The following is a 22,515-nucleotide window of genomic DNA, read 5'->3' on the forward strand; positions in this document are numbered from 1 at the left end:
ACACATTCAGCTTTCACGAAGCTGAGGTTGTTGGCCATGATATAACTAAAGGAGGACGCCTTTTAAAAGAAGCCTGGCTTTCCAACAGCAATTCTATCAATAGGCCTATTGAGCTATCACTGGCCTACCAAGCACTGAGACATCAGGAAAGACCCTGCAGGAGGAGCAGAGACCACTTCTCATTGGGGAACACGGACCAATGGCACACACACACACCCATCCCTGGACATGTGGTTTCATCTTATGAAGGCACAGCCAGGCCTGTCGAAATACAGTGGAGCTCAGCAGAGCTGCCTCAAGTTATAACAGACAGGAATAATGAAGAACGAGCCGGGCCAACTACAAGGTCACGAGCAAAGCAACAAACTGCAGTAGCTGGCATGTTAACATCACCTTCTAGAGATAAGCATTCCAGGCTGGGTCCGACATGGGAGAAAGCAACAACAAGAGATAAGCCTTCTTTAATCAACATGACGGAAGCAAAAACAACAGAGCTAATTATGGATAGGAGGCAGCATGTGCAAGGGCTAAATTGATTAATGATATATAAAGGCAAAGATCTCTGTAATGGTAGCTTAATACTCCGACGATGTCAGCAGAGGCTGACGAAAGCTTAGTGAGTACGTTAAATGTAATTTTAAGTTCCGGAGATCGCAGGATGTCTGTTTCTTCTTTTACATACATACATGTGTGTGTAATACACGCACACACATGAATAGAATAGAATAGAATAGAATAGAATAGAATAGAATAGAATAGAATAGAATAGAATAGAATAGAATTATTGGCGAAGTGTGATTGGACACACAAGGAATTTGTTTCTCAGTGTACATACAAGCAACAAGTTATAAATCATGATCATAATCATAATAAGATACATCATCAGAAATCAATAACACTTAGCGATAGTCATCGAATACTAAATAAGCAATACACATAGATCAAACTAGGATACTAAATAAAACAATATAAATCATTAGATACAAGCATCAAAGTTATAGTCATAAGAAAATGGGGAGATAGATAATAGGAAAGATGAGAGCAATAATTCAGCCTTACTAGATAGTTGCCATGGTTGCCAGCCGGCAAGATGGTGATGTTTGGGTCTCTTCCTAGGGAATGTCACTGTTCTCCTTTTCTGAATTGTGAAGTAAGAGGGGAGTATTTTGGCATTACCAAGGACTCCAGATACCATCATCCAGGGGTGGGATTCTACCAGTTCACACCTATTCACTAGAACCAGTTGTTAACATTCTAAGCAGTTTGGAGAACCAGTTGTTAGAAGAAATTACTGGCCTAATCCTGTAAGGAAGGCAGGAAGGAAACATTCTGGTGTTGCTTACAGAAACTGTCTCTCCGTTAACCCTTATTATGTTATTGGCAGGACTAGACTTCCTGTCTCAGTGAATGTCTCTGGAGTTTTTTTCTCCTCCTTTGCTGGTACTTTGCTTGTGTGGAGTGACCATTCAAAGTTACAATGGCACTGAAAAAAGTGACTTATGACCATTTTTCAAACTTACGACTGTTGCAGCATCCCCACAGTCATAAGAGGCCAGGCAAGGAGATGCGTGTCTCGATGTGAGTGATATTGAGTTGGCCACACCCAGCCAATAACATGACCACCAAGCCATGTCCACCCAGTAACATGACCACCAAGCCACGCCCACCACCTAAGCCATGCCCACAGAACCGGTTGTTCAAAAATTTGAATCCCACCCCTGCTGTCATCCTTCATTGTTCTGCCTCTGGGTTCTGTCAGGTTGCTGTTCTTGATAGCTGACTCTGTGGCTGTGATGACATTTACAATTGGTCACTGTTCTAGAGTTATTGCAAAATTCAGTCCCTTGGATAACACGTTCTTTTCTGTTTGAGTAAGCTCTCATACACTGAGACTCTGAAGAGAGATCCTATCAGCAGTTATAACAAAAAATTCACTGATTGTCTGCAACAACTACTGAAGGACAATGGCAATGACAAGCCACCATACTACCATCTTTACCCTCGGGGAAGATATTGTGGAATAGCCACATATGGTAATCTAAACATTATTTCATTGGGAAAAATATCACTATCCCTTTGTGGCAAGGTCAAATTCTGGGCAAGGTTAAGGATAAACATTTGATCCATGGCGTAGAGGAATTTGCATTCTATGGAACATGACATCCCATGATTGATTGAAGCACTTTTGAGGTAAACTGAGTACCTTGGTTGCTATCTATAGCTTCCACTATCCCATATATAGGTATTATCTGTTCCAATATAATTTTGGTAACTACTGCTGCAGTGGCTCTCATGTTTAGATAAGCCTCAACCGATCCAGTCAAGTGATCCACTATCACCAATAAATATTCAAATCTCCCCACTTGAGGTAATTTAATAAAATCAACTTGAACGCATTGAAATGCTCTCACGTTAAATGTTGCCCTCCCTTTTCTTTATGTGTAGAACTTGTTTATTAACTCTTTTACTATACATATGTCACATTTTTGTTTAGTTACTGTATACAATCCACAGCATCCATAAGCTTCCAAAAACAAGTCAAATCATACCTTAGTCCCTCAATGACTACCCTGATGTAGTACTAGTTCAGTTCTGTAGTAGTTTCCAAGTCAGCTAATTATTGCCTCGAGCTTCAAAGGAATGCAAAACTTGAATTAAGGCATACAGTTCACAAGTCTGTGTGGTGGAGCAACTTAAAGGTAACTTTCTAGCTTCCACCAAAACTCCTTCTCTTCCTTCTACTACTTTCTCTTCCCATCTATAAACAAATTAATACTTCTCCAGGGATGCGATTCAAATTTTTTAACAACTGGTTCTGGGGGCGTGACCTAATTGTGGGTGTGGCTTTGTGGTCATGTGACTGGATGGGCATGGCTAGCTGACTGAATGTGGCTTTGTGGTCACATGACTGGCTAAGCATGGCTTGGGAGCCACGAGACCGGCTGGGGGTGGTTTGGTGGTCACGTGACTGGGTGGGTCAAAAGATAGAAAATCACTTTAACAATACTCTTGGTGCGGGGTTGGACTAGATGACCTCTGAGGTCCCTTCCAGCCCTGGATTGCTGTGCTGTTTCAAATCATCCTCTGAAGCTGTGTCTAGTGCCAGGGTTTGTGGTCCTTCCTTCCTCTCCTTTTCCTTTCTCTCCCTCCCTCCTTCTATCCATCCATCCATATCTCATTCACATTCCTTTCCCTTCCCTCTTTCTCCCACCTCTCCCTCTTTCTTTTTCTTCTTCCTTTTAAAAGAAAGAAAGGAAGGAAGGAAGGAAGGAAGGAAGGAAGGAAGGAAGGAAGGAAGGAAGGAAGGAAGGAAGCTACCATGCATCTCTATGCTATTCATGGTATATTTTCAGCTGGAACCTCTTTCTACTTAAACCAGGGGTCCCCAAATTTGGCAACTTTAAGACTTGTGGACTTCAACTCCCAGAATTCTCCAACCAGCATAGCTGCATCTTGGATTAATCTTGAAACTTTTTGCATACTTGTACTTAAACAGAAAGAATTTTGTTTTAACACATATGGCTTCAATTCCAAAGCTACTTTTTATGAAGACCAAGTCAAGAAAAGGAGATTGGAAACAAAGCAAAGGTTAACCTTCTCATTCTTTCTAACCCCTTCCTTCTTCTGTGGAAGTGAGCCTTTCTACTTGCCATTTTATTACCAAGAATTTACCACCATCTTCAAATTAAAGAATTGCTTTCCAGTAACTAAAACCATAAGTTTGCAAATTGCAAAACACAGCACATAACTTCGTATGTTACATATCGAACCACAAAGTTACAGATACAGATAAGATACAGATAATCAGAGTTGGAAGGGACCTTGTAGGTCATCTAGCCCAACCCCCTGCCCAAGTGGGAGACCCTACACCATTTCTGACAAATGGCAGTCCAATCTCTTCTTGAAAGTCTCAAGTGAGGGCGTTCCCACAACATCCGAGGGCAAGCTGTTCCATGGGTTGATTGTTCTCACTGTCAGAAAGTTTCTCCTTATTTCCAGGTTAAATCTCTCCTTGTTCAGTTTCCATCCATTATTACTTGTCTGGCCTTCAGGTGCTTTGGAAAATACCTTGACCCCTTCCTCCCTGTGGCAGCTCCTCAAATATTGGAAGACCGCTATCATGTCTCCCCTGGTCCTTCTCTTTACTAGACTAGCGAAGCCCAGTTCCTGCAACTGTTTGTTATGTGTTTTAGCCTCCAGTCCCCTAATCATCCTGGTTGCTTTTCTCTCTACTTTTTCTAGAGTCTCAACATCTTTTTTATAATGTGGTGACCAAAACTGGATGCAGTACTCTAGGTGTGGTCTTACTAAGGCTTTATAGAGTGGTATTAGTACCTCCCTTGATCTTGATTGTATCCCTCTGTTAATGCAATTTAGGATTGTGTTCCGGACTAGCAGGCTCGAAAGCCTGCAACTCTGGCCCGCGAATAGCAGATCGTGATTGGTCATCGCAGACTGATCCGATTGGCTAGTAAACGGGCTGCCACGATTGGCCCTGCCAAGAGCAGCAAACTCAAATCGCCTTCATTGGCTGCCTAGCCGCAGCCAGCCCTATATAAGGGGCTGCTGCGGCTGGGATTCTTCGCTCAGATCTGAAGTCACTAATAAAGAGCTGTTGTTGCTATCTGAGTCTTGCCTCTGTTTCTGAACCATCCTCCCAGATCTAACAGATTGCATTAGCTTTTTTGGCTTCTGCCGCACACTGCTGGCTCCTATTTAGCTGATTGTCCACTAAGACTCCAAGATCCCTCTCACAGTTACTGCTATTGATCCTGGTTTCACCCAGTCTATATGTGTACTTTCGGTTTTTCTTGCCTAAGTGTAGGACTTTACTTTTCTCTATATTGAATTTCATTTTATGAGATATGGCCCAGTGTTCTAGTCTGTCAAGATCCATCTGGATCTTGAAAGTGAACGAGGGAAAATATCTGTGATAAATATTTACTGTGTTTTTGGCTTGTCAATCTTAAAAGGCTATGTAAAGGTTGTGACAGCAATAGAAGTAATGAAGCAGCAGCTAGGCAAACTGCTGAATAGTCTGAATTGTGCTTTGGAAATTGTGTAATCTACGCTCTGAAAATGAGCAAATGAATGAGACCTAAAGGTAAGCTGTTCTCTACAAAATCCATTCTGAACTTTCCACCCGAAGCCTGGCCTGGAAAAGCAGAGCAACTTACTAGTTTTGAAGAGGAGGATATGGAATAAAGAAAGAAGATTGGCTCCAACGGTTTTAGGAGACTGTTATGTCCTTGGAACTCTAGGAGTTCCCACTCAGGTCCGTTCACATTGCGGGGGCGGTTTTCCCCCTCGCTCATTGGTTGGTTCTCCCCAGCAGCCAGCTATAAAAGCAGTCTGCGGGGTCCAACCAGTTGCTGATCGCTGCGAGCCAGTTCCAGGCTTGGCAAGCACGGTCAGTCCTTTATTGTTATAATAAAGTATTTGTTGCACTCATGCTCTGGTTCAGCCTCTCATTACCCAAACTTAACACTGGCGACGAAGGTGGGATGGCTACCAGAAGCACAATGCAACCGCTGAATCACTAGCCGCCGATCCCGCAGCCAGAGAGAGCGATCGGCCGGCGATAAAGAGCAACGCTGATCCGCAGCCAGAGAGAGCGGTCAGCAAGCTACGAGGAGCGACGCTGATCCGCCGCCAGAAAGCGGTCAGCAAGCAACGAAGCGAACGCTGATCCGCAGCCAGAGAAAGCGGTCAGCCAGCAACAGTGAGAAGCGTCTGTAGCCGCTTGTTAGCCTAGCTACAGGAAAAGTGAAGCGCTGCGAGCCGCAGCAGCTCTTCGTTTCTTTAGGCGCGAAATTCAAACGGCTGTCATTTGAATTTCAAACCTAAAAAGTACAGCGCGGTGCTGTAAGCCAAGTCACTGATGCCCACGCAGGCGCGAATTTCAAAACGCTGCCAACGGCTGGCAGCCTAATCTCGTGTTTAGCCCAGAGAGAGAGAGGATTGTGAAAAAGCCTCTCCAGAGCTGAAATCACTTGCCTGCCACAGGCACTAGAAACCTTCTGCTGCTGCCCCAGAGATTTTTTCCACAGATTGTACAACCGATTTCCTCACTATGAATTCCAATCCAGTCTTCCCAGCGTTCAAACCGGATGAGGAGAAGTGGGAGTCATACAAGAACCACTTTAACCATTACATCGGCCAATTGGGCTGGCTGATGCAGGGGAGCACCGGAAAAAATCATATTTCCTGATCTACTGTGGAGCCATAAATCTTTGACACTGCCACAGCACTTGTGGCTCCACGTGAGTTAAAAAGCGTTCCATGGTCTGAACTGTTAGAAATCCTTACTAACCACTATTCTCCCAGACCTTCACAGATTGCCAGGTGATTCACCTTCCGTATGAGGAAGCAATCAGACAAAGAGACCATCAACCAGTACATGGCCGCCTCAGGACCGCAGCACTCCATTGTGGGTTTGGAACCTACCTGGAGGACATGCTCCTCGATCAACTAGTCTGCGGGGTCAAGGATCTCCACCTCCAAAGGCGCCTACTCGCTAAGAAGGACCTCAACCTCGCACAAGCCGTCGAGGAGGCCCTGGCAGCAGAACTGGCAGCACACTCAGCCACCGAAATCCATGGTCCAACTTTCAAGCTAACAACAGTTCCAGTCCACTCCGAGGAGGTGGTATTAGAGGAAGCCCCTAGTGATGAAACCAACATCCACCGCCTCACCAACGCCAGGCATCCGCAGGTAGGAGCCAAGCAAGAAAGCATCAGTCCACCCAAGCACATCACCCTGTGCCTATCCTGTGGTGGATCTCATCCGAGGCCGCCTGTAAATTCAAAGGAGCCACCTGCAACACCTGCCACAAAAGGGGCACATCGCGAGAGTCTGTCAAGCCTCTCAAAACTCAGCACAAAGGCACCCTTCCTTCTCACATTCTGGACCTCAGAGGCAAGTATTGAACTGTCGCACTCACCACCATGCCAAGCACACTTGCCATACCATTAGTAAAATCTCTCTCTCCGTTTTGTTAGAAGGTAAACCGTGTCGCATGGAGGTTGACACAGGGTCAGCGCTCTCAATTATCTCGTGGAGCACCCTCAGAGGCTACAGCCCAGTCTATCAACAAGCCGGCTCCAGAAGTGCCAGTTTAGCCTGAAGGACTACCAGGGAAGGTCATTCCTGTAATCGGCAGAGGCAAGTTCCTTGTCAATTTTAAAGCTTTCAAGGTCACCTACCTCTAGTGGTAGTTAACGGCAATCTCCCCACACTCTTGGGGCTCGATTGGTTTCCCCATCTCGCCTTGGGCTAACAGGAGTCCATGCTGTCTCAACCTCTGACACTGACTCCTTATTCGCTGATTACTCAGATGTATTCAGCGATGAGCTGGGGTGTTATAACGGTACCCTATCTCATTCTCAGTCGACCCCCAGGCAGTCCCAATCAGGCTAAAACCGCGTAGAGTCCCATTAAGCTATTCGGCCAAAACTAGATGCAGAATTGGATAAATTATTAAAACAAGGGGTCATTGAGCCAACAGATTTCGCCAAATGGGAGCGCCCATTGTCACACCCCTCAAAAAAGACGGTAGCCTGAGAATTTGCTCGGACTACAAGACCACAATTAATAAGTTTTTACAAGTTAGCGCTTACCCAGTGCCCGTCATTCAGCATTTATTACACACTTTTGAACCTGGCAGCATTTTTGCCAAATTGGACATGTCTCAAAAGCGTATCAACAGTTCCCTGTTGACAGTCAAACAGCGGAACTCCAGACCATTGTCACCCACAGGGTGCTTTCCAGTGCAAGCGTCTCCAATTTGGCGTAAGTGTTGCCCCAGGCATTTTTCAATCCCTCATGGAGCGGATTTTGCAGGGCCTCCCTGGTGTAGTACCCTACTTGACGACATCTTAGTCTCGGCCAGGGACAGACCCCAACTCTTCCAGAGAGTTCGAGCAGTGTTAGAGAGGTTCAGACAGCATGGCCTCAAATTAAAAAAAAGAAAAATGTGCCATTGCCACTAGACAGGTGGACTTTCTGGGTTATAAAATTGACGCCTCAGGCATTCACCCCCTGGAGTCCAAGGTTAAGGCAATTCACGAGGCACCCACTCCAACCTCCAAAACTGAACTGCAGGCCTTCTTGGGGCTATTGAACTTTACGCGTCCTTCCTGCCCCATAAAGCATCAGTGGCAGAACCCCTGCACAGACTGTTGGATAAAAAGTCGCCTTGGCACTGGGGTCACAAGGAAGACTCCGCTTTCGCGCCGTCAAAGCACTACTCACGTCAGAGGCGGTCCTTATTCAGTTCGACCCCAACCTTCCATTAGTGCTAGCAGCAGACGCATCCCCTTTTGGAATTGGGGCAGTATTAAGCCACAGGCTCCCCAATGGCTCCGAGGCTCCCATCGCTTTTTTCTCCAGGACGCTCTCTGCAACAGAGCGCAATTATAGCCAGATCGATAAGGAAGCTCTAGCAGCTGTTGCAGCAGGAATTATCCAGTTTGCAGGGCTGTCTGCTGTGGGGCACTCGAGTGGTCATCCCGACCTCACTGCGTACCCGAGTTCTGGAGGCGTTGCACGAGGGGCACCCTGGCATCGTCAGAATGAAGGCACTAGCACGCAGCTACGTATGGTGGCCGGGCCTCGACGAGGACATCATCAGATGGGTAAGCTCCTGCAATCCCTGCCAGGAATCCCGTCCAGCTCCTCCTATTGCCACCCCTACTAAGTGGGAAAGCGCCAGCGCTCCGTGGTCCAGAATTCACATCGACCTAGCCGGCCCATTGCACGGGAAAATGTTCCTAGTGGTCGTGGACTCCTACTCTAAATGGATTGACGTGGCACAACTATCCACGACCACCACGCTAGCGATTACCAAGGTATTAACTCGCCTGTTTGTAACACACGGGCTGCCTGACTCCATTGTTTCCGACAATGGCCCACAGTTCGCATCAGCCGAGTTCAGCCGTTTCGCTGCCAACCTAGGCATCCGCCACATCTTCACGGCCCCATTTCATCCTGCCAGTAACGGATTGGCTGAAAGAGCCGTTAGGACCACTAAAGAAGCCCTAGCTAGGTTCAGCAAGGATGACTGGCACCACAAACTCTCGCGTTTCCTGATGAGCCAGCACTCAACTCCGTGCTCAGTCACTAACAAGTCCCCAGCTGAGCTCCTAATGGGCAGGACGCCTGAGGACTGTATTGGACAGACTTCACCCACATTACTGCCCTGACTCTCCCTCGCTTCCACATCGGGGTTAGGCATTTTATCTTACAGGAACCCGTATTCGCATGAGGAACTTCGCTGGAGACCCTCTGTGGATCCCGGGCGAGATCGTGGCCATCACCAGACCCAGGTCATATCGGGTCAGACTGGAGGACGGCCGAGTATGGAGAAGGCACCTGGACCAGCTGCGAAGCGTCACAGCACCCTCGTCAGCAGTGACTCTGAAGTACAAACCGGGCGAGGCCACAGCATCAACCCCACATCAGCACCAGTTCCGGTGACCTGCTTACACCAGCGGCCGATCCAGGGAATCCGAACACGGACAGCGACGCCCAGATGGCTGACCAGTCCGAACCAGTCAACGGGAGCACGTCCCCAGTGACCAGCCCTACGAGTCCCGAGCCAACCCGAACCGAGGGGCGCGTTAGTGACTCCTACCAATCCTGCCTTCCCTACAGACTCTGAACTGACAGACAACCCACCAGAGCTGCGCCGTTCTGGGCGCCAGCATAAACCTCCTGCCTACCTCAAAGACTATGCGTGTTCGCATCTGGGGGAAGGGTGTTATGTCCTTGGAACTCTAGGAGTTCCCACTCAGGTCCGTTCACATTGCGGGGCGGTTTTCCCCCTCGCTCATTGGTTGAGTTCTCCCCAGCAGCCAGCTATAAAAGCAGGCTGCGGGGTCCAACCAGTTGCTGATCGCTGCGAGCCAGTTCCAGCCTTGGCAAGCACGGTCAGTCCTTTATTGTTATAATAAAGTATTTGTTGCACTCATGCTCTGGTTCAGCCTCTCATTACCCAAACTTAACAGAGACTGCATAGTTTTGTTTACCTAGAACATTCCCAAAGCAGTAATCAATAGTGCATTAGCTCCAAATGTTCTTTTGGCTAAACACTGAATTCAGGCATACTGGATGGCTGGATGCTCCCAGGAGGCTGCAGAGAGGCCTCCTAGGCCCAAAACGGGGCCTAGCAAGCCTCCCTGGAACCTCCTAGGAGCAAAAGCAGGGGTGTGAGGGGGGGTGGCATTTTCGGCCTAGCAAGCCTCTCTGGAGCCTCTTGGGAGCAAAAATGGCCACCCTACACTGAGAGCCAGGCAGACCTCATGGGAACTCCAGGGAGGAGAGGGGAGGGGTGAGCGAGGCCAGCTGTTTTTCAGAACGACCAGTTTGCCGAACTGGATGTAAAATTAACATCGGTTCACGCGAACTGGTCCAAACTGGTAGAATCCCACCCCTGTACTTCTCCCAAGGAAACATCCGTTAAATCAAGTCTAACCCTAGGCTATAATATTGTTCCGGACTAGCAGGCTCGTAGCCTGCAAATCTGATTGGCCCGCTGAAAGCCGATCGTGATTGGTCGCCATAGACTGATGCGATTGGCCAGTAAACGAGCTGCCGCGATTGGCCCTGCCAAGAGCGGCAAACTCAAATCGCCTTCATTGGCTGCCTAGCCACAGCCAGCTCTATAAAAGGGGCTGCTGTGGCTGGGTTTAGTTGCTCAGATCTGAAGTCACAAATAAAGAGCTTTAGTTACTGTCTGAGTCTTGCCTCCGTTCTTGAACCATCCTCCCAGATATAACACTGGCGACGAGGATGGGATGCGGAGGCAACAGAAGCTATTAAATTGAGCTAGCCGAAGGAGCACGTGGCTGACAGAGCGCAACGACAGCGACATATCCAGCAGCGCTATACCACCCACACCATTCGATCCAGCTAGCGAAGATTGGGACTCATACATGGACAGATTTCAAATGTTCCTGGAGTCCAACAACCTCAAAGATGCCACGCCCAGCAAGAAACGAGCCATTTTTCTAACCCATTGTGGACCAGCCATTTTTAAGATGGCTAAAGCCTTAGCCAAGCCAGCTGAAGTTAAGACCATGGATTGGGACACCCTTGCTCCCATCCTGCGCAACCATTATGCCCCAGCCGTGCCAACTCTCATTCACAGGCATGAGTTCTACCACAGGGACCAACATGAAGGTGAGAGTGTTGGGGATTTTGTGGCAGACCTGAGGAACCTGGGTGGTTTGTGTGGCTTCGCCAACCTCGAAGAAGCCATGAGAGATCTCATCGTCCTTGGCCTCAGAGACCCAACCACTCAGAGCAAGATCATGGCCAAGGGAGACATCGCGCTCGCAGATGCCATAGCAGATGCCATAGCAGCCGAAGCCACTCGTAAATCGGCAGCACGAATGCGTCAAACCAGCGGGACCAACCGCCAACCCACCAACGATGTTGGGAAACCTTCAGACAAGTACACATCAACCACCCATCACGAAGACGTCGAGTCATCCTCAGACAGCGAGGAAGAAGTCCACAGGCTCCGGTCAGAACGTGAGCAATGGGACCAGTGGGGTCGCAAAGCCAACTACCAATGCGCCGGATGCGGGGAAACCATCCCGATCCGAATGCAGATTCTTAGATGCCATATGCCGTTTTTGCAAGAAACGGGGACACATCGCGAAGGTATGCAGAAACAAGAGAAATTCCAGCCCCAGATGGAGATGGAGCAGCCCAAAGAGAAGCGATGGCAACGCTACCATGCAGAGGGACCGCCCTAGCAACCAGTGGAACCGGTACAGCAGACCCCGAAGGTTTAACGACGCCCCTAGATGAGAGGAGGCTCATCAAACCATCATCATCGGCCACGCTTCATCACTTGATGCTAAAAAGATCCGAGTAGAGGTCATGATTGAAAACAAACCATGCAACATGGAAGTCGACTCTGGGTCATCACTATCCATGGTATCCTGGAGAACACTCAAGCAGCTAGTCCCCAACATCCGACACCAAGACCTCAGCAGTCAGAGAATCATACTAAAAGACTATCAAGGCAACCAGATTCCAGTCGCAGGTACCCGCCATGTGCAGGTCTCGTTCAAGGGACATAAGGCAATTCTACCACTCACCGTCGTAGACCGAGACCGCCAAGTCTATTGGGTCTTCAGTGGTTCGCGCCACTAGGAATCGGAGTGGCTGGCATCCATCATACTGAAGACAATGACTGGGAGGCGGCTCTCGTCCACGATTTCCTAGAAGTGTTCAACGAAAGCCTAGGCAAGTACAAGGGGTCCCCTATTTCATTTAATCTTCGCCCGACATAGCACCCATTCGTCTAAAGCCATGCCGAGTTCCCTTTGCTCTTAAATCCAAAATTGACAAGCAACTGGACAAATTAATTGTGCAAGGCATGTTAGAACCTATTGACCACGCCCGATGGGAGACACCAATGGTCACCCCATAAAACCTGACGGGTCCATAAGAATCTGCGGTGACTACAAGGCCACCCTCAATCACGCTACAGCAGAGCGCCTACCCAGTGCCAGTTGTTCAACATCTCCTGCATTCACTTGGGGTGGCAAAATATTCGCAAAATTAGATCTGGCCCAAGCGTATCAACAGCTACCAGTTGATCCGAGACTGCAGAAGCCCAAACTATAGTCACACATCGTGGTGTTCAAATGCAACAGGCTCCAGTTTGGTGTAAGCGTAGCCCCAGGCATCTTTCAAAGCCTGATGGAGAGACTATTACAAGGGATAAAAGAGGTCGTGCCCTATTTTGATGACGTACTAATAGCAGCACCCACAAAAACCAATTAGAAAAACGTCTCAGAACAGTCCTACAGAGGTTCAAAAACGCTGGCCTCAAGGTTAAGAAGGAAAAGTGCCAGCTTTGCACAGAAAGGGTGGAGTTTCTTGGCTACCTTCTTGACAAGCAAGGAATCCACCCCACAGAAAAAAAAATTGGCAGCTATCAAAAACGCCCCAAGACCTAAAAACAAAACCGACCTCCAAGCCTTCCTGGGACTTATTAACTTTTATAACATCTTCCTACCCCAGAAGGCAACCGTTGCTGAGCCCCTTCATAGACTACTCGTTAAAGGGCATCCTGGAATTGGGGACGTCGGGAGGAACACGCCTTCCAGCAAGTAAAGACCTCCTTACCTCAAAGGCAGTACTAATTCAGTATAATGAGACACTACCTTTGACTGTCACGTGTGACGCCTCACCATTGGGGTGGGGGCCATCCTGAGCCACGTCCTACCAAACGGCTCAGAAGCACCAATTGCATTTTTTCAAGAACTCTATCAAAAACAGAAAGAAACTATAGCCAGTTAGATAAGGAAGCCCTTGCAATTGTCTCTGCAATAAAACGATTTCATGAATATGTTTATGGGAGACCATTTTCTATTATAACGGATCATAAGCTACTACTTGGGATCCTGGCGGAAGGCACAAACCTACTCCACACATTCTCTCCCCAGAATGACGCGATGGTCGGAATTTCTCACTGCCTATGACTATCAATTAAAGTACCGCCCGGGAAATCATTCCCACGCAGATGCCTTGAGCCGCTCACCGCTACCCGAGCCACAGGAAGACCCAGCTCCCACACTCCCTGTACTGCAAATAGAGACAATGCCATCACCCCACTAACGGCACAAGACATCGCGTTTGAAACCAAAAAGAGACTCTTGTTTGGCACGAGTTCTTGGCTGGGTGGAGAGGGGATGGCCAGATTACGACACTAAGGAAATGTTTAAGCTGTTTAAAAACAGACAAACGGAACTTTTTCTCAAAAAGGGTGCGTTTTGTGGGGAGACCGAGTTGTTGTACCAACTAAGTTACAAAAAGGGTCTTGCAAATGCTACACGATGGACACCCGGGCATCGTGCGTATGAAAGCGCTGGCAAGAAGTTACACCTGGTGGCCAGGTATAGATAAACAAATCGAAACCTGGGTCGCCTCTTGTAACAAATGCCAGGAAAACCACTCAGCTCCACCTAAAGCCCCACCAACAGAATGGGAAACACCCAGGGGTCCTTGGTCTCGCATTCATATTGACTTTGCGGGACCTACGAGAGGCCACACCTTCTTAATAACTGTTGATGCCTACTCAAACTGGCTTGAGGTCAATAAAATGAAAGCAACCACTACTGAGGCGGTCATTAAAAAACTGAACAGACTCTTCGCCACACACGGGTTACCAGATGTCCTGGTCTCTGACAATGGGCCCCAATTTACTGCCTTAGCCTTTGAACAGTATTTAGCGGAACAGGGCATCCGACACGCACTCACATCGCCCGGCTCATCCTGCGGCAAATGGTAGGGCTGAACGAATGGTTCAGTTTACAAAGAAAACCCTGCAGAAAATGGATCAAGGCAACATCCACGACAAAGTCACTAGAATGCTGCTCCTGCAACACATCACACCAAACAGCACGACCAACAAGTGCCCAGCTGAACTCCTGATGGCCAGGAAACTCAGATCGCCTCTAGATCGTTTGCACCCTGCCTACACCCCGGAAAAGCCCCTGGGTTCCAGCAGCAAGCACCGTGTTTTCAAGGTAGGAGACCTTGTTTTCTCAAAAAAAAATTTCTGGGATCCCCTTTGGATTCCTGCCCAGGTAACTCAAATTACGGGCTCCCGCTCCTACCGATCTACTCACCACTGATGGCAGACCATGGAAACGCCATATTGACCAACTGCGCTCCAGACTAACCACATCTTCCAACCCTGACCCTAACTTTGACACTAGGCGGGAGGGGAAGCAGTGAACTCAGAATTAGAACCAACACCTGTCTATTCCGAGCTATCACCGAGATCACCGCACCAGGGTTGGCAACACTCACCAGCTGCAACTGAGACTGGACAGTCGAGGCACGCCGCCAGGAAGCAGCATCCAGGCAGGTTCAGCGAGCCCGGGAGCCAGAACAGTAACAGCGAGGCTGAAGACTTCATCACCCCGGAGGCACCAGAGGAGAGCCCTGACCATGACACTGGTTCACCATTCCCATTTGATCCAGCAAGCAGTCCATCTGAACCCGGGTTTGAACAGGGTCAAGCGGAAGTGCGTAAGTCAGGCAGACAGGTGCAAAGACCTGCTTACCTGCGAGACTATATTACTCCACCCCTTAAACGGAACCGAGAGGGGAGGGGTGTTCCGGACTAGCAGGCTTGTAGCCTGCAAATCTGATTGGCCCGCTGAAAGCCGATCATGATTGGTCGCCATAGACTGATGCGATTGGCCAGTAAACGGGCTGCCGCGATTGGCCCTGCCAAGAGCGGCAAACTCAAATCGCCTTCATTGGCTGCCTAGCCGCAGCCAGCTCTATAAAAGGGGCTGCTGTGGCTAGGTTTAGTTGCTCAGATCTGAAGTCACAAATAAAGAGCTTTAGTTACTGTCTGAGTCTTGCCTCCGTTCTTGAACCATCCTCCCAGATATAACAAATACAATTACCCCAACACAATAATGTTCAAGATCAGATCCTCCCTATAAATCTCCTCTTTATCCTTGACAGACAGGGTCTAGCATTTTAGACAAAAATGCCACCGGCTGTCTTTTCCTTCCCACTTCTAGGTTAAAGCCCTCAAAACGATGTAAACACTAGGCTCTTCTTCCAACATTTTAGCATACAAGACTTTATTCAAAATAGCTTAATTATCTTTTCATAGCCTGCAATATCCAGTCAATCCTAGAAATTTCCTCAACTCCTTCAGGTGTTATTTTTCTACTTCTTTCATTAATCAAATGTCCTAAGTATTTTGTCTCTCTTTCTGATATAATGCTCTGAAATATATACGGATCAAACTTTAGTATCAATTCTCTGCTTTTAGTAAAAAATAAAAAAAGGGTCAGATTCAGATTCCATTCAGATGGAAGCAAATTCTCATTAAGTAGGTGAAAAACATTTACAAATGTAAGCAAAATATTTCAGAGGCATTTCTTTTATATAGGTTTAATTAAGCATTTAATCCAGAAAAAAAATCAAAATCAAAATTGTAACAGAACAGAAAAGAATAATGAAAGGCAAGACTGCAAGAGTAGATGTTGAATGTCACTCAGTGTTTCAGCCAAGCAAGGAGGGGGAAAAATGGTTAAAAGGGACAAAACAGAAAAACTGCAGCTCACTCTAGCTTCAAGAAATTATTGTCTACAAGAATCAACCAGCAAAGAGAAAATCTCACTTCAAGAAAACAATTCTCTCTCTCTTTCTCTCTCCAGTTTCAGTAAACCACACACATTTTTTCTATGAATTTCTCTCCTACATTCTCCATGGGACCTTTCTCATTTTTTTTCTTGAAAACACTTGCTATTGCCTTTCCACTTACTTCACAACAACAACAATCAAAATTATGGCTTTTTTGTGTTCGTTTCTGTGGTTTTTTTTGATGAATACTAGCCCCATCCCCACCCTCTTTCTCATAGCACTGTTGTTATGGGGAATTTCCTAATTGCAGAAAGAGCAGTACTTCCTGGCAGTCTTGTTCTGTGAGACTAGGCCTCACATAAACCACCATACCTAAAAATGGCGAAAGCACGTTAAAAAGGGTAGACAAAAGCCAGGAAAAGCTCCTTCAGGGAAAGGAACCAAGTCATTAAAGAAACAAAAGGACAAAAGTTGGACCTGAGCACACGGCAAGCCCACCCACTACTCCAAAAAAACCAACCACCACCAAGGACTTTCAGGGATAAAAGATGTCCTGAATTCTGCCCACTTTTCAAGTCATTTTTGGATCCAGACTTGGAGGCTTCTGCCCCTTTGGCTAATGCCTGGCAGCCTAGTTGTGGACCCCGGGTAAGTGTGTGTGTGTCTGTGTGTACACGCGTACATGTGTGTGTGTTGTGGCTCCGGGCTTGGATTCAGCTCCTGTGACTGATATGAGTTCAAGTGAGGAGGTCATGGCAGAAAAATATGAGCCGGCATGGCTCAGTGTTTGGAGTGGTAACCAGGATGAGGAGATGGACGTGACAAAGGACGACAGACCTGATGTATTAGAATTGTCAGGACCTTTGACCTCCTCTGGTTCCTTATCTGATCAACAGCTGGGAATGGCTGACAGGGAAGTTTTGAGAGAGTCTTCTAGTGGAGATGAGAACTTGGAAAATTTGTGGTTAAATGTAAAAAACAGAAGACGGTTGAGAAGGCAAAATCAGCTGGAGAGAATGAGGAGAGCAAGTCAGTAAATTAGCACGTTGCCTCAATGAGTATAAAAGGACACAGCTGGGCTGGTACAATTTGCCAGGAACAAAGTGACTTATTTGAGTGAGGACGTTACAGCAAGAAGCTCTGAGACTGGAGATTTATTGCCAGGACTGGTTTGCCGGACAGACTAAAGATTTATGCTGTGGATTGAGATTCTTGCCAGCCGTTATCTTGTAAGACTTCTTTCTGTTTGATTTAATTTGAAACGGCTGCTTTCTGTTTTGTTCGTTGGAATTTTGAAGGGGAGTCATAACATGTGTGTGTGCATGTTTATAAAGATATTCTTTATAATCAATAAAAGTTTGCTTTTATTTTAAATTCACTAGGTCTCTATGTATTTTAAAGAACCGCTTGTGCCTAAGTGTTCAATTGAAAATGGTTTGAGTATGGCAATTTTCCAGTGAGTTATATGAGTGAATGACCTATCAGTTGAACTGAGAGCATACCATTCACATTAACCTAAAACGAGACAAGTGCTAAGGTTATGAGTAATGGATGCCTCAAGCAGCATGACTGAATACCATGCTTACGATTTCTGCCACATGAACATTAAACATATGTCATGCAGGATTGTAAACAACTTAGATTGCTCTTGTGAATGAGGGTGGGTTTTACATTTTGAAATAGCTAAGTAACTGATCATACAGATATGACAGACGAAGACATATTGTTTAATGTTCTACGTTATATTATTTTATTCTACTGGTAGTCCTCGCTTAATGACCATAACTGGGGTTGATATCTCATTGCTAAGTGACAAAAATGAGACATCAGGTGTCTGCAAACAGATTTATGACATCAATTCTGCTGCAGCTGTTAAGCAAATAACGCATGATCATTAAGTGCAAAATTGCAAGTTGCAATTTTACTGCTGATAGCTTCGTTGACTTTGCTTGTCAGAAGCCAGCTGTGTGAAGCACACCAATGGGAATCATGTGACCATGGGACACTGTAACAGTTGTAAACACACATTAGTTGTGAAGCACCCAATTCTTGTCCACATGAACATAGAGCAGAGGTGGTATTCAGCAGGTTCTGACCAATTCTGGAGAACCAGTAGTGGAAATTTTGAGTAGTTTGGAGAACCGGCAAATCCCACCTCTGACTGGCCCCACCCCCTTCTAGTCTCTGCCTCCTGAGTCCCAGCTGACTGGCTGGGTCTTCTTTGGTTGCCCTGCACAGGAGAACGGAGCTGGAAAGCAGGTTAGTGGGGTGGGGAGGGAATGGAGATTTTGCAGTATCCTTCCCCTGCCATGCCCACCAAGCCACACCCACAGAAGTGGTAGTAAAAAAATTTGAATCCCACCGCTAAACAGAGATACTGCAATGGTTATCTAGTCATAAGGTTACTTTTTCACTGCTGTTGTGACTTTGAACAAGGGCAGTCATTAAGAGAGGACTATCTGTGCAGCTGTCGAGTTCTAATGACAAAGATTAAAAATGTGAAATAGAACAAGAGGGTTGCTGATTCTGTTGAGATTAGGCAGTAATTTTGCTTTGTCAAGAGAAAAGGAGGCTCTGATCCCACATAGGAATCCCCTACTCATATCAGGTCCCATTTGCTCTCCCCAATGAAATTTCCTGCACTCCATCAGAACATTTGTGGTAGGTAGCTCAATAGCCCAACCACTCAGAGAGTCTGAAAATGTCATGTGCAAACAGACTTGCTCTCTCCCTGGGGCTCTCCAGCCTTCGTAGCTTTATTGAAAAGACCAGGTGTCAGACTGGCCACAGCTTGAACCTCTAGATAAAATAATGATTCTTGTGTTCTGACCCAGCCGGGTTCCCAGACAGCAAACACAGACAAACTCAGTAACTCAAACCTTCACAGCTTTAATCTACAAACGAACTTCTTTGTAGATAAAAGATGTCTTGCAGCCAATTAGTCCAACCCAAAAAACCTTGACAGAATTCTTCAGATAAGCCGGAGTCTCTACACACAATGCCGAGTCCTTCGAACGTTTTTGCCTTCTACAGAGCAAAAAACCCTTTGAAACCAGGCTTATATTCCCTGGAGGGAGGAGCCATTACTTCGCATTCTTACTCCTGAGTCGCCTGTGCTGCTCCGGCTGTTTTCTTCTATGAATCATCCTGCGCTCACTTGCACTTAGCCCAGGCTCCTCGGGAACCTCCTCCTCACTGGTGCCAGCTAACCACAACATGTTGGCTCCATTTGATTGGGAAAGTATAGCTTTATTAGAGATTAAGTATATTGTAGCATTGCAAAGCCAGAATTGAAAATTGCACACTAAAAGTTCTAAGATCTACTTTTTCTTCCCTTAACTGTGTCTCATTGCCCACACCAATGTAACCAATCAGGTTCAGGCAAGATGTTTTCTTAATGTCAGTCCAAATGCAGCTTGATATGCGCCCCCCTCCTTCTTCCACCTGGGTGGCCTTGAGGTGGCATCTGGAAGAGATATAGAACTTACTTTCATTTCCCAAAGCATTTCCCCCCTTCTTTCCCCCTCTGCACAGTCTTTCCCTGCATAGCCGTGAAGCAAAAGCAAGCATAATGTGGCAGCTGACCTTGGGTCTCCAACAGGGCCTTCCCAACCCGCTACCCCCAAGTTGTTTGGGCTGTGTGAAACCGCCATTAGGAATGGCTCATCACTCAGCAGAGGATAGATTAGCTTGGCTCCTGGTAAAGAGTTCCAGTAGAGAAACTGTCATGCTGTTGCTTTAACTTAGGGTAGGACTTCCCAAGTGGTCAATATTGACCTCCAATGGTCAATAGGACTATCCAAGAGGTCAATAAATGGCTGTGGATCAAAGAGGGAGGTCAATAAATGGCTGCAGGGAGACAATAGGTCAGAAGATCAAGTGGGGTCAATTAATATTTTGGGGTCCCTTTGTGGGGGGGAAAGCTCTCACCCGCCTCACGCCTACCTCTCCTCCTGCAAATGGCCCGGCTGGATGAGGCAGGACTGGAAGGCAGGCGCAGCAGCGGCGTCGGGGGCAGAAGCAGCAGCAGTGGCGGGGGCAGAAGCGGCGGCGGGGCGGGGCAGAAGCAGCAGCAGTGGCGGGGGAAGAAGCAGCAGTGGGGACGGGGCGGGGGCAGAAGCGGCGGCAGCGGAGGGGGGAAGAAGCGGCGGCGGGGGCAGAAGTGGCGCGGCGGGGAAGAAGCAGCGGCAGCAGCAGGGAAGAAGCGGCGGCGGGGCAGAAGCAGCAGCGGTGGCGGGAAGAAGCGGTGGCAGTGGCGGGGAAGAAGTGGCGGCGGGGCAGAAGCAGCAGCGGCGGCGGGGGCAGAGCGGCGGTGGGGACAGCGGCGGCAGGGGCAGAAGCGGTGGTGGGGCAGCAGCGGTGGGGGCAGAAGCGGCAGCAGTGGCGGGGCAGAAGCGGCGGCAGTGGCGGGGGAAGAAGTGGCGGCAGCGGTGGGGAAGAAGCGGTGGCGGGGCGCGGCAGCGGGGCAGAAGCAGCAGCGGTGGCGGGGCAAAAGCAGTGGCGGCGGGGGCAGAAGTGGTGGCGGCAGGGGAAGAAGCAGCGGTGGCGGGGCAGAAGCAGCAGTGGTGGCGGGGGCAAAAGCGGCGGGGGCAGAAGCGGCGGCGGTGGGGGAAGAAGCAGCGGCAGGGGCAGCAGCGGCGGGGGCAGAAGCGGCAGCAGCAACAGCAGGAGGCCTTTTCTGTTGCTGCTTGGCCTGGCACTCGCCTCACCCCACCTTGCACCTGCCTCTCCTCCTCCTCCTCGCTGGCTCTGGCACGAAGGTTGGGGTGGGCACTGGGCCGCATTACGAGGCGACCTGGGCCGCATGCAGGCCGCAGGCCGCGGGTTGGACAAGCCTGATTTAAATGGTATTTATTACATTATTTTCATGCAATAAACGATTGGAGGTCGATAGACAATCTGAAAGTTCATGAAAAGATCAGTGAGCTTGAGAGTTTGGGCACCCCATAGTTAGACACCACGCAATAGTATGCCATTCAATATGTGAATTGGTCCTGAATTCATAGCCGAGAGGTCAGTCAGTACACATTTTATTTCTGATCTATTTTTATACCTAGCACACAAAATGGTCCTCTAAATATCACATTGATTTATTTTTCTAGTGACAGTTTTCATGCAATTCATTTCTAGTTACTTTCCTGTGTAGCACATTCTATGTGTGGGAACAGAAGTGTAGAAAGCATGTGAGCAGGTACCAAACAGGGCTAGCAGTCTTAGGCAGCCAAACTACTACTCTGCATTAGCATTAGTCCCCTGTCTAATGTAACATTGCCATATGCTAAATAAAATAAATAAAAATCCTGTGTATTTAGTTATAGCAGGGGTGTCAGGCCCCAGGGGTGGGGGGCAAATCCGTTTTGCGGGGTAGATCTGGCCTGCAGGGCCACCCTGGAAACAGCAAAGGACTGGCCTGCGGTGCCTCTGCCAGAAGAAAACGAGCTCGGGAGGGCCACACAGGCCCTCCCGAGCTCCGTTTTCTCCGGCAGAGAGTTGCAGGAGGCTATTGCAGCCAAAAACAGAGCTCACAAGGGCTGTGTGTGGCCCTCCCGAGCTCCGTTTTCGCTGACAGAGGGTTGCAGGAGGCCATCGCAGCCAAAAACAGAGCTCACAAGGGCTGTGTGTGGCCCTCCCGAGCTCCATTTTTGCTGGCAGAGGATTGCAGGAGGCCATTGCAGCCAAAAACAGAGCTCACAAGGGCTGTGTGTGGCCCTCCCGAGCTCCGTTTTCGCTGGCAGAGGGTTGCAGGAGGCTCTCGCAGCCAAAAACAGAGCTCACAAGGGCTGTGTGTGGCCCTCCTGAGCTCCATTTTTGCCGGCAGAGGGTTGCAGGAGGCCATCGCAGCCAAAAACAGCTCACAAGGGCTGTGTGTGGCCCTCCCGAGCTCCGTTTTCGCTGGCAGAGGGTTGCAGGAGGCCCATCGCAGCCAAAAACAGAGCTCACAAGGGCTGTGTGTGGCCCTCCTGAGCTCCATTTTTGCCGGCAGAGGGTTGCAGGAGGCCATCGCAGCCAAAAACAGAGCTCACAAGAGCTGTGTGTGGCCCTCCTGAGCTCCATTTTTGCTGGCAGAGGATTGCAGGAGGCCATTGCAGCCAAAAACAGAGCTCGGGAACCCATTTTCACTGGCAGAGCATTCAGGCCACCAGAGGCGCCCAACACGAGTGACGTCGAGCTGGCCATGCCCACCCTGGCCCCCTAAGATCAAACACAACCCTGATGTGGCCCTCAATGAAATCAAGTTTGACATCCCTGAGCTACATTGTCTCTGTTTCAGTGTTTTTTACCAAGTGTGTAGATCTTGTTCTGGTCTAGCCAAGCAGCTAGGGGTAGGAGTGCCTTCACACATCTTCATGTAGCGCTCCAACTGAGACATTTTCCAGTACT

Source organism: Pseudonaja textilis, chromosome 2, assembly GCF_049901715.1.
Source record: "Pseudonaja textilis isolate UNSWEBS1 chromosome 2, rPseTex1.2, whole genome shotgun sequence".
In the NCBI taxonomy this organism is placed as follows: Eukaryota; Metazoa; Chordata; class Lepidosauria; order Squamata; family Elapidae; genus Pseudonaja; species Pseudonaja textilis.